Raw genomic sequence first — 11,051 nt, 5'->3', positions numbered from 1 at the left:
ACTTGGTGCCAGTACATAGCCCTTCTTGCTAATGCAGTGGCTAATGGGGCCCCAGTACCCCCATCATGGAAAGGTGCTGAGATAATCCCTGTTTTTAAAAAAGGTGACAAATCCCTCCCCAGTAATTACAGGCCCATAAGTCTTATTGACTCAATTCAAAAGGTTATGGGCCGGTTAGTGTTAGGAAAAGTACAGACCTGGGTTGAGGATGCTAACATTTTGTCCCCACTTCAAGCGGGATTTCGCTCTCGCACCAGTACCATAGACCAAATCTTTCGGTTTATAACTATTTACTGGAGGAACGTGCTCCTGAATGAGGGGTCGTTATACGCTGTCTTTGTAGATCTCAAATCAGCGTTTGATTTGGTACCGCGGAGGAAACTATGGGGTGTTCTCGGCGATATGGGGATGGCTCCAGAGTTATTAACACTTCTCGTCCGCCTGCATGAGGGCAATTTTGCTAAAGTCAGATGGGGGGTACAGGGAGAGGTTACCGATTCTTTCCCTGTTGGGCGGGGCGTCCGACAGGGGTGTGTGTTGGCTCCTACCCTATTTTCTCTATATATCAACGGGGTAGTTGAGTATCTTTCAGCGGTCCCTACCGATGCTCCCCTTCTGGCTGGCAAGCATGTCCCTGTCCTCATGTTTGCGGACGATACTTTGCTCATCTCCAGGACCCCGAGTGGTCTCCAGAAGACCATTAATGCATTTGTGGATTTTTGTTCCCTGAGAGGGTTAGAAATAAACATCTCGAAAACCAAGTTTATGGCTTTTAACCAGCACAAATCGTTTAGAGGCAGTATTTTATTAAACAATGAGCCCCTAGAACAGGTGAGTGCGTTCACGTATCTTGGCATCTCTCTCCAAAAGGATTTGGGCTGGAAACACCACTTGGACATAACAGCTCTAAAATTACATCAACACATAGGGTGTCTGACCAAGAAATATAAATCCTCCATTACCAAACCAATCACTCCAGCCCTAGAGATCTATAACGCCAAAGCAGTGAGCTCGGCCCTCTATGGTGCTGAGCTCTGGGGATTCAACGACCTAACACACCTAGTAAGACTAGAAAATAAATTTCTACGCAACCTTGCAAGTGTCCCGCAAAGTACTCCCATGCTCCCGCTCCATCTAGATCTAGGGAGGAAGAACATTGTGGACATAGCAAAGCTACGGCCAATCCTTTATTGGAGGCGTCTTTGGGTCACCCCAGAACTTGTGCAGTACGCTATGGGTTTCAAGGATGTGATCTTGCGGGATTGTTTCCACAGAGTAGGTTGGTTAAAGGAGGTTAGGGCCCTACTAATTAAATTGGATTTAGAGATACTCTGGAATAACCCTGAGACGGCAGTGTTTCCGACAAAGGTACAACTGAAGCAGAAATATTGGGAAATGGTTTATTCATCTATAGGTCACTCCAGTATTGCAACTAGCCTAACAGGTCGTTTTTTGGATTTTAAATCATGGCCTGTATGTGAGGCTTACTGGGACTTGATCGAGAGGCCCTTTGATCGAAAACTTTATTTTCAGTTTAGGGTAGGTAGTTTGCCTATAAAGTCCTTTACGTGTAAATGGGCATCTAGAACTGATGATAAATGTCACCATTGTGTGACAATGGCAGAGACCATCCCCCATATTTTCTTTGTTTGTCCACTTTATGCTGCCCCACGGAGAAGATGGCTGAGGCCGATTTGCAGCCTGATGGGTGTCCGGAGATGTGCCATTGCGTTGAGAATCTTAGGGTCTGACTGTAGCCCTAGTACAGCCATAGCAACGGCCAAATTCCTGGGCTGGACATGGGTTATCCGCACTCGCACTTTAAATAAAAATGTTGCTGCTATTTTATCATAAAATGTATCTTTTTAATAGGACTTGTTTATGTGGCTGCCTCTTCCCCTTCTTTTTTAACTGTTCTTAAATTTTTTAGATACCCGACAGTATATGGAATTTAATAGGTCTTTTTAATCTGTAATTGTATATATTATGTGTTATTTATATATGTGTTATGTGTTGTATGGTTGTGCTTTTATGACAAACTGTCGAAATAAAGCTATTTGAATTGAATTGAATATAACTCCATTGCCTTTAGATTCTATGAACTCCCATCAGCGTCATTTCCTGTGACCTGACCGCAAGGCAAGCCACAGAACCGGTCTCATAAGAACCCAATTGAACGAGAGAGAGAATGATAAAGTCTGTTGAGGAACTCACCAACGATACCAACAGGGACAAATCTAGATCTTCGTTGAAGCCCACAACGAGCCCTACAGTGCTACTGATGCTGGTTCTCCCTGCAGCTGATGGGCCACTTGTTCAAGTGGAACAGATGAATATGCCATGCAAAGCCTACACTTCCCTGGGCTTTATGTGGTTATGTGTTCATGTGTATGCCTGCGTAGGTATATGTTTACACTCCTTGTGTGAGTGCCCAACTCAGCTTTGATAGCCTGTACCTTGGCCGCTCCCTTGTTCTGCCCTTCCCATTTCATGTTTTGCTCTTTCATGCTATTGCTTCACAAATGGTCTCTCATGCTGTCTTTCATATGGTCCTCTGCCTCAGCAGATCCTGCACACCATTGACCCTACAATGTGAGTGTCCTCAGCCTCCCCTGCCCCACTCTCACATCAGCCAATTCTATAGCTCACATCTTGCCATGTCCGACCACAGCATGGCTCTCTGTATCTACCCTGTTTACAGCAATTTGAACTAAACCTCACATTCTTATATAAATCATCATCTAGATACAATTTCTCACAGCTCATCTCCTCCTTTAACTGTTTACTGTCCCCTCTCCCTCTCCACTCATTCCCCTCCCTGCCCTTTTTCCTTTGACTGCCCCGCCCCCGCTCCTGGTCCATACCCTCCCCTGTCTCTATTTATGAAGGTGAAGACGTGCTTATGTTACTCTCTGTCCTTTATTAGTAAATTTAGGGTTGCAGGATTTACCATATGTGTTAATGGAAATGATGCTATGTGATGGGACCCCTGTTTGTTTGCCCCTACATGCAGGGATGCTGGGGCACATACAAAAATGCTGGGGGTAGGGATTTCATGTGATTGACTTTAGCTACAATTATATATATGACAATGTTTTGACCTGGTGCAGGTTGTTATATGATGTTCAGTAGGCAGCTTGTACTATCACTACGTTTTTTTCTGAGCCGGATTCTTTCAGGGTGGGATGGTTCTATATATATGGTTCAGACCGGACCAATCCCTGATTTGCCCCCCCCCCTTACACACATGATACTTTCTGGCTAATCACCAGCTTGACTGACCACCCTCTGCTGCTATTGCCATCCTAATGACAGTTGTTGCATGGTACTTAAAATACCTCTTGTGCTATGTAATCCATACCAAGTGGTACAGATCTGCAATGATGCTCTTTCATTCCCCAGCTGGTGGGTTCCATCTATACTCCGACTGAGGTCAAAAAAAGACCTTGTCTCTCCAGCTTAATACAATGGTTACAGAATTAGACTTGACACAGTTTACTGTGAGTGTGGACTGGAACCTGACCCCTCATGCATTCATGGATTGTACTGGGCCAGTGAATGCAGCCAATAATAGAGATACAGCGGTTCTCCTTGATACTATGGATGATCATGGATTCTTGATATCTGGTGCTTGCTACATTCTTCAAAGAAGGTTTTCACCTATGTGTTGCTGGTACATGGGCCCAATCCAGAATGAACTATTTCCTGATCTCCCACTGGTTGATGCCTCTAATCCTTGACTGTGAGGTCTAGGAGGGGTTCCTTTTGGATCATGCCACTATCTGTTTGCGTGTCGACTGTGGCCTGGCCAAACCAATGTACAAGTTGGTGCACCTCAATACTTCCTACTACATAATGCCCCCAGAGAAACGTCTTCTCAAAACACATCACAAATGTCATAGTGGAAAAAAGGGTTCTGTGACCCCTTCAGAGACATTGTGGGCGGAAACAGAAGCCACCCTCAAAGGTCACATAATGCATGATCGCTGTGGTGGCAAATAGGCATAAGAAGGCGAGACAAACTTTGATGAAATTATACATTTGGTCCAAGACCCATTTATACAACTGATCTCCCACTGTGGTGAACAGGTGACAGCTGGAGGCAGCAAAAATGGAACTGAATACTATAAATACGACCAAGGTGGAATACATGCTCTGTAGGCTCCGGGTACTATGAACAGGGAGGGAAAGTGAGTAAGCTACTTGCTGCCCAACTCAGACAGCGAGAGGCGGTGGTGGTGATTTCTGTTATCTGCAACTTGGGTAATTTGATCATGAACACCCAAGAGATAGTTTTAGAGTTTATGGACTACTATAGCACACTCTATAATACTGAAGTTGTGGGTGATAGAGTCCGGGAGGATGCATGTTTTACAAACCTATGTCTGTCCAGTCGGAATGATGAAGATAGGAAACTACTGGATGGGAAATTACAAAAGTTGAGATATCCCAAGCCATATCTAATTTCTCCAATGATAAATCTCCTGGAGAGGATGACTGTCTTGGTGAATTTTATAAATAAATGAAACAGGAAGTACTAGACTCCCTATATGAGGTGTACAAAGAAGAACAGATGGGCACTCTCTCATCTGTCCCCAGTAGGGCATTAATAATGGTCCTCCAGAAAGCAGGGAAAAACCCCAACTTTGCAGTAGCAGCTGCCCAAAATCTCTTCTCGACATGGATGTTAAACTCTTGGCCAGTATCTTTGCCTCCCACTGCAAATGAGTTATCCCAACACACATACACTATACCCAGGTGGGTTTTGTACCAGGCCGTACATCGCTTAATCAGATGCAGGCATTGGGCAACCTGTTATGACCTCCCAGGGACTTGCCAAATGATGACTTGACTTGGTCCCTTGATGCCAAAAAGGCGTCTGAGAGGATCAAATAGCCCTGTCTGTTTCTCACCCTAAGGTGATTTGGGCAAGGGGAGAAGTTTATTGCTAAGGCCCATTGGCTTGTAGTGAACTGACTGTCCAGGTTAACTTTAGAGGCTTCGTTTTGGATGCCCTCCCCATACAGCAGGGGACACGCAGGGATGTTCCCGGTCCCCACTGTTGTTTTTACTATTTATTGAACCGTTAGCAGCAACCATCTGTCAGTCTCCTTTGATAGTAGGGGTCCCCACGTCTGCAGCACTTCCAGTGACATCCTATACATGTTTGTGGACCTGCAACAATTCCTCCCAGCCCTATGGGGCTGGTAGCGGATTATGCCTGTATATCTGGGTACAAAGTCAATTGAGACAAAAGCAAAGCCCTACCTTTATCACTAGTTAAAACACTGGTGGCCATAGCCTGCTATCACTTTCAATGGATGCTGCAATAGCTTCAGTATCTGGGGGTGTATCTCAATCGGGGTCTAGATGGGATGGTCCCTGTCAATATTTAACCACTCTGTGCTTGAGCTACATGTCCTTGTGGGGCAGAATACACAATGTGAATTTGGTGATAGGGCCACAGTTTACATATGCCCTCAGCACGCCTCAACTCCTGGTTCCTCCATCTGTATTGCAGAGAATATCCAAACCTTTGTCAGAGGCAATACTTGTCCACATTTGAACATTACCAAACTAATAGCTCAAAGACAACGGGGTGGCCTCAGTCGGCCTAGCGTTGAACATTACTATACAGCTTTACAATTGTCCTAATTGGTCAATATGCACCAAACTAGTGCGGGTGTTCCTTGTCTTGTATTCTGTGTTCCTCTTTGTCTGCATATTTCTGTCTTGCCTTGTTTGAGGGTGGATAAGTCATAGCCCTGTTTTCAGTATTTCAGGTTTGTGTATTCCAATCCTGTTCCTGACCCTGATTCCAGTCCTGCTTTTCCCTGAGCCTAGTTTCTGTTTTGGTGTTCCTCTTTCTGTTCCCTGTTGTTCTATCTTGTGGTTATATGGTAATTCTGATTGTCTTAGCTTCCAAGGGTGCCAGTTAGACCACAAGTCGTGTGCCTTTGGCACAGAGGACCACCCTGCACGCCTTCTCCATAGGAGCAGCTGGGTCTCTATCAGACGTCTGTGAGATTAGTCTGCTCCTTGGTTTCGTGAAAGATCCTTCCACCTCACAGAAAGATAATTTCCAAAGAACAAACTATCAACTATGATAGTTTGTCTATCGTTTCCCTGCTTACCTTTCCTGTTGTTTGTACTTGTGTTACCCTGCAGACTTCCAGTTCCTCTTTCACTGTCTGTTCCACTCTGCTTCCGTCCTCTGCTTCTGTTCTGCTTCTCTTCCAGCCTGCAGGTGCTCTCTTGTTTCTATTCCCTTCAGAGGCCACACACAATCCCAGTTTCACCCAGAGAGTTCCCCTGACAGATCACTCTGCTAGTACCCTGACGGTCTTTTTGCCTTGTACTTATATGCATTGTGTTTATGCATTTTCTGTTGCTCTCACTTCATTGCTCTACAACGTTACGCAATGGTGTCTGGAGTTCTGCAGGTATACTTGACATTGAGACCATGATACTTTTCATGATTGGGATTATTCTGTTGGTCATGATTAATGTGATGTTGGACATGCTGGCTGGGAATAGTGTTTATTGACTGAGCTGTGGATGGTTAGTACAACATAGTTAACATTTATCTTGATTAGTGGAGCTGTGCCAATAAAGGTAATGCTGCATGTGGCTCACAAAATGAGCAAATTAAAACAATAGCACTCATGGTTATACCGTGGCATTGTAAATCATTGAACCATTTGCATATTAATGATATTGCACTCGCAGTTTACAGGTGCAATAGTCCAACTTGACTTACATTGTAATGTCAATGCATATGCTTTAAACCTATGGGCAATATAAGGTTTCTAGTCAGCGAGTGGCCTGCATTTACAAACTACGAGTACCAATAGGGTAGAAAGCAATGCTTAGTGTTGGTTTGCATCTGAGTAGGTGAAATTTAGAGTAATTAAACTGAGGAAAGTGTCTGTCCTTTTCTCACATCTTTATTCTTTCTTAATTTAATTTTCACCTTTTTTCGTAACTTCCTTTGTACTAGCTAATATACTTCATCGCTGCGTTTTTTCCTTTTATCTTGGGTTTGATTCCTATTTTAGCTTCCCGAAAATGAGGCAAGTATGGTCGGCAAAAAAACGGATTTGTTTAGAAGTAGATGGTGATGGTGGAACAGTAGGGGAAACAAACCTATTATCCAGAAAGTATACCCTCATTGGTCCTCATTACGACTTAAGGGCTAATTTCCTGCCCCTGTGCAATAACATGTTTGCAGAGGGATCGGAATTATGAGTTGTTTGATAATTAACTACCCCTCACTGTATTACCCTAATAAATTCTGGCAGGTCAAGCCTGCTAAAATGTATTACGGAGAAGGGGTGGAGAGGTTCGGTAAAAAGTCAAAACATTCAGGGTTGATTTATGTTTCCTGGCGCATCCCTGCAAATCAGCAGTGATGCGCCAGGAAAGATGCGTCACGCAAGTTTACCCTTGCACCACCACAGATGCGCCGCGTTTACAATGCAGCGCATCGTGGCGCAAGGATAAACAGATGCGTGACGCATCTGATGGCATAAGGGCGGCGCATTGCTGGAGTCATGTCGCAAGCACGACGCAACTCCAGCAATGCTCAGGGGCTGCCCATACCTAACATGCTGCGTCATGCCTTACGCCTGCTTCAAGCAGGCGCAGGGTTTTGACGCAGCAGCGTCGGAAAAGTGACTCAGTGAAATCTTGTAGATTTCACTGCGTCACTTTTCCGAGGCTTTTTCCGACGGAACGCCCACCCTGCGTACATTAAACCTGACGCAGGTTTAATGCAGCGCAGGGCTTTACAACGTGATGCATCTCCCTAGATGCGTCACGTTGTAAATAGGGCGCAACATGGCGCATGGTTTACGCCGCCGCTGCGTCACAGAAGTGACGCAACGGCGGCGTAAATGTCTTGCAAGGGGCTTGTAAATCTGCCCCTCAGTATTCATTGTCTTAAAAACCAATGTCGCCTGCAATGCTTCATTTTCCCTTTAAAATGTTGGAATAGGAGCTATTTACCACATGTGGTAAATACCTCAGCCTGGGATAGTCGTTTGTACCATGTGTGGTAAATACTTAATTCTATTCCGACAAACTAGTAATGAGGGCATTAGCGATGGAGTTAGTTTTGTGTGAAGTGGCAAAATACATTTATGATGTTGATTTATATGTTATTACTAAGGATCTATTGTTGATTTTGCTTAATGTTTTATATTCAAAGAATATTGAGAAATGCGTTTAAGCAATTGAAGTCTATGAAAGGTGCATGAGTCCCACTGAAAACCATGACACACAACATCCATGATAATAACCGATCATGGCCCACCCAGGCCCCAGACGTAGACAGCTAAGCGTGTGCCTCATAAATGTAGTGATTGTTTAATGAATGGCTTCTTTCCTTCTTCCATTGAAACAGTGTGAGTGTGACTGACATGATTGAAGCCGGAGGAAAAGGGCGTTTGAAAGCTATTTACGATCACCTCGCTTAATGGCTAAGCAATGTTCCATTTCAGATGAAGGTTTCCCTTACAGCTCAGCTATAATGGAAATGCTGTTTTTGTACAGTGAGGTAAATCAGATGTCAGTCAAGGATTATGCGACAAAGTTAGTTCAGTCAAAAGTCACCAAACCTTCGTTACGCTTTATTCTGGTAAATTAAAGAAAGTTCAATGACTTCTCAATGGAGGACAAGCCATGAGCAAGATGAAAACTGAGGCACTGAAGAAGGATCCCAAGGAAAGCAGTACGGTGTCAGGCCAGATTTTCCCAATATTTCTGATACAAACATCGTTAATGAGGCGATGTAGAGTGGGTCTGCTAATGAATCAAACCATTTTTGTGTGTGAGCAAATGTAATTGTTCATCTGGTGGGCTTTGCAAAGAAAATATTGAAAATATTGACATGTTGGCCCCTCTACTGACCATCATATGCAAGGAACTGTTGAATTTGGTTCACTATCCAGCAGACATCATTCTCTTCCATAAAACTAATAATTTAGTGGATATACAAATCCTCTGCACACGTTTGAAAGTAAATACATAAAGTTTAATAAAATATCACAATGATGCTCATCTTCGTACTTTCAGATCACTTTAATTCAAGATCTTAAGCCTTCTTAGCCAACACGTGTTTCGTCGCTGTTACAGGGGATTACCCCACGACTTGAGTCATTGAGAATTTCTCAGCAAGACTCCATTTGACCTTGGTTTGATGCATGCCTGTCGCGGGTACTTGTTCCAGCCACTCAAGTGAGGTGGCATTTTTATGAGAACAAGTGAGGAATGCTTGGGTAGGGTGGAATTCTATGGATCCCTGCACATTCTGGAAGGTTATGTAATAGAAATACAAGGAAGATGCGCCATTTTAGGTAATGTTTGAGGTTTGCAATGTATTGTGGGTAGAACAACATTGTAAGATCCATGCCAAACACAGTACCCTGGACGTCCCTGGGTGTCTAATTTTCAGAAATGTCTGGGTTTGATAGGTTTCCCTGGATGGCCACTGAGCCTGGGCCTAAATATCACACCAACCCCCATTGCTAAATTAGGTAATTTTTTACAGGCAATGTTGATGTCTCCACATTGTGTCTTGGGCCCTTTCCTGTTGTAGGCACTAGGCCCACCTACACAAGTGGGGTACCATCTCTATCAAGAGACTAGAGGGAATGGTGGGCAGTAGAAGATTTGTGGAGACCCATAGATTCTAGTACTTTTCATCACAAAAATGTGAGAAAAATGTGGGTTTTTAGTCAACGTTTGAGGTTTTCAAAGGCTTTTGTGTGAGAAAACCTGGTTAGCGCACACTAGTCACACCACACTGGATTCCCTCAGGTGTCTAGTGTTAAAAAATGTGCAGGTTTGCTAGGTTTCCCCAGGAGTTGGCTGAGCTTGGACTCAAAATCCACAGTGGATTCCCTCAGGTGTCTAGTTTTAAAAAATGTGCAGGTTTGCTAGGTTTCCCTAGGAGTTGGCAGAGCTTGGACTCAAAATCCACAGTTACCCACATTTTCAAAAAAAGGTTCAGTTTTCAGTGGAAAAATGGGATGTGTCCAAGGTGCATTTTGGGGCCTTTACTGTCACGGACACTAGGCCTACCTACACAAGTGAGGTGCCATTTTTAGCGGGAGACTTGGGAAATGCTAAATAGTAGAGAATGTGTGGCTCCACGCAGGTTCCAGAACCTTTCAGCACAGAAATGTGAGTAAAATGTGGTTTGCGAGGGCTTCTGGGTAAGAAAACCTGATGAGAGTCAAACAAATCACCCCACCCTGGATTTCATAGGGGTTCTAGTTTTCAAACATGTGCAGGTTTTGCTAGCTACCTCTAAAGCAGAGCCCACATTGTAAAAAAACAGCAGTTTTCATTGGAAAAATGTGATGTGCCCATATGCTCTAGTGGGGCTTTTCCTGTCGCAGACACTAGGCTCACCTTCACACGTGAGATACCATTTTTATGGGTGGTTTTGGAGGATTACTAGGTGGTAGGAAGTTTGTGCCTCCACACAGATTCCAGAACTTTCCATCACAGAAATGTGAGGATAATGTGTTTTTTTATTCAAAGTTCGAGGTTGGCAAATATTTCTGGGAAACAAAACTTGGTGAGAGCCATGCAGGTTACACAACCCTAGGTCTCTCCCAGTGTTTACTTTTCAAAAATGTGCAGGCTTGCTAGGTGTCCCTGTGTGTCCTCTGAATTAGGGTCCAAAATCAACATCTACCCACATTACAAAGAAAGGGTACGTTTTCAGTGGCAAAATGTGATCTGTGCATGTAGTGTTTCAGGGCTTTTCCTATTATGAGAATTAGGTCTACCCATGCAAGTGAGGTACCATTTGTACTGGGGAGTTAGGGAAATACTAGGTGGTGAGAAATTTGTGGCTTTCCAAAGATTCCAGAACTTTCCATCACAGGAATATGAATAAAATGTGTTTTTTTAGTCAAGGTTTGAGGTTCGCAAGGGCTTCTGGGTAAGAAAATCTCATGAGAGCCACACAGTTCTCCACAGCTGGGTTTCGCCCAATGTCTAGTTTTCAAAAATATGCAAGTTTACTAGGTTTCAGCTGA

This window comes from Triturus cristatus, chromosome 2_1 (assembly GCF_964204655.1).
Source record: "Triturus cristatus chromosome 2_1, aTriCri1.1, whole genome shotgun sequence".
Lineage (NCBI taxonomy): Eukaryota > Metazoa > Chordata > Amphibia > Caudata > Salamandridae > Triturus > Triturus cristatus.
Note: the sequence above shows the minus strand (reverse complement) of the source record.